This window comes from Dromaius novaehollandiae, unplaced genomic scaffold (genome assembly GCF_036370855.1).
Source record: "Dromaius novaehollandiae isolate bDroNov1 unplaced genomic scaffold, bDroNov1.hap1 HAP1_SCAFFOLD_126, whole genome shotgun sequence".
NCBI lineage: Eukaryota > Metazoa > Chordata > Aves > Casuariiformes > Dromaiidae > Dromaius > Dromaius novaehollandiae.
This window is the reverse complement of record NW_026991350.1, coordinates 1-2,500: the sequence shown is the minus strand read 5'-3', so window position 1 is coordinate 2,500 and position 2,500 is coordinate 1.

Sequence of the window (2,500 nt, the reverse complement as noted above, 5' to 3'; positions counted from 1 at the left end):
CCCAGAAGCACCGGCCAGGGAGAAGGAGGAGACGCGCGGAGGCTCGGCGCCCGCACCACCCGCGGTGGGGGCTCGCCCTCCCGGCGGCGAGCACGCGCTCGCGCCCGGCTCGCAACGCTCGAGGCAGGCCGGCAACTAGGCCGACCGCGCGGCGTCTCTCCGCCGAGACCAGACCGCGGAGAGAGGGGGCAGGGTAACCCCTCTCCGTCCCGGCTGCCCGCGGGGCGAGCGCGGGGCGCGCCGGCTGGCATGGGGGGGCGCGGCGCCCGCGCGCGCCGACCCCCCGGCCCTCCGGCAGCACGCCCGGCCGCCTCCGCGAGTCGCATCGGGCCGCCCGAGTCTTTAAACCTCCGCCCGGCTCTCCAACCGAGAACCCTCGGGCCCGGAGCCCGGGGCCCATGGCCATCCCTGCCCGGGGCGGCTGCCGGCGGCCGCGGTGGCCGGAGGCCCTCTCCCCTCTCTCGCTCGCTCCCTCCCTCCCCGCCCCCCCCACCCCCACCGCGGGGGAGGAAGGACCGGGGTGGGGGGAAGCCGAGGCGGGGGGGGGGAAGGCACGGCCGGTGCGGCGCGCACGGTGCGGCACCCGGGAGGAGCACGCTGGCACACGGGACCACACGGGTGGGTCACCGAGGGGGGGGCAGGAGAAGCGCGGGCGCTAGGTACCTGGCCCTGGGGTGAGGGAAACGACCTGAAATCCCCGCGGGGGTGCCTCCCCCGCCGCCGCCCGCCACCGGGCCGCCGCCGCCTCGCGGCGACGGCGGCAGCCTCGGCAGCGGCGACGAGACGGGACGCGGAGGGGGAACCCGGCACCCGCCAGCCGGCCCCCGCGCCCCTCGGCGGAGCGTCCGCCCGCGGGGTGCGCCCGACACCCGCCGCCACGACCTCGTCCTCCTCCCAGGGCCCGGGGTTTCCCTCAGTAACCCGGCGCCGGGTGGCAGCTGCACCCGGGAGGAGAGCCGTGGCTCGGGCCGCCCACTCGGGCACGAACCGTCGCCTCGCTTGGCCTCAACGCGACGCCCCCCGCTCGGGGGCCCGGCGCCCGCCCCGCGCGCCATCCCGGAACGCCTGCCCCCGCAGGTCTCTGCGGACGGGCTGCTCCGCCGCAGCCCGCCGCGGGTCCGCCCCCCACAGCTTAGGGGTGGGGACCCGTGGGACCCGTCCCAACCCGGAGGGCCGTCTCCCTCGCCTCCGCGCCCGCCGCTTCCTCTCCCGCGGGCGCCGGGGAGTAGCCAAGCCCCGCCGCCCCTCACACGCACTGCCGCCCGCTCCCGCCGGGCCCTCCCCTGGGCCGGACCCCCCCCCCCTTCCCCTTCCCCCCCAGCGGCAGCGGAGCGCCGTGGGGTGGGGGGGCGGGGGGGGGCGGGCCGCGGCTCCCGGAGACGGGCACCGGCAGCGGAGCGGGCACCAGCAGAGGCGAGAGGGGAGAGACGGGGGGAGGCGGTCCCCCACCGGCAGCGGTGGAATCGGCAGCGGGCTCTCGGCGAGCGAGCGCGGCCTCGGGAGGGCCGTGCACCCGCCGGCGGGCCGAGCCCCGTGCTCGGCCCCGCGGCGCAGAGTGCGGGACAGGCGAACTCGGGTACGCGCGCGCGGCAGCCGGGACGCGGCGGGCGGGGGGGCCACACCGGTGTCCGGTGCCGTCGGCATCGGCAGCGAGGCGCGGCGGCCCGGCGGCGGCCCGGCGGCGGGCCGGCACAGGTTTCAGAATGCCACGGGGGCCCGTAACCCCTCTTCCTCGCGGCGGGCTCGCGCGGCCCGCCGGCCCTGCCCCCGGCACGCGCCCACGGGCTCGCTCGCTCTCGCGCGGCGCCTCGCTCGCCAGGGCCGGGAGGCAGGCCCTTCCACTCCGGGGTCCCGCTTGCGCGCCGTCGCCCGCCCGCGACGCGGGCCGGCCCCTCCGCCGCCGTCGTCGTCCGTCCCTCCCGCCGGACGCTCCCCCTCCGCCGCGGGGGGCCTCCCCCCCCCTCCTCCCCCCCCGGCTCACCTTCCCCCTAGCCCGCTCCCGGTGACGGCAGCGGGATCCTCGGGGGAGTCGGCTGGAGCCGGGTGGGGGGGGGGCGGTGGGGAAGCGCCCTTCCGCGGCGCTGGACAGAGCGGGAGGCGGGGGGCGGGCGGCAGCAGCGGGGAGGCTCGGCCACGCACCGGCACGGGCGGCGGCAGCGGGGACCGGAGGCGGGAAGGGCCACCGGCACGAGGCAGGAGGAGGCCGCACGGAGGAGGAGCCGCGGCGCGCTCCGGGGGGGAGGTCGAGCCGGCGGCCCGGAGGCCAGCCCTCCGGATTCCGAGGGGAGAGAGTCGCCCCGCGGGGCAACCCGCTCCGCGCCCGGGGCCCCACCGCGGGGCCCCCTCGCACGCGGAGCGGGCGGGAGGTGCCGCCCCGCGCCCGGGGCCCCACCGCAGGGCCCCCTCGGCACGCGGAGCGGGGGAGTCGGCGGCACGGCCGGACGCCCGGCACAGCGCACCCGCGCGAAACCCCGGTAATGATCCTTCCGCAGGTTCACCT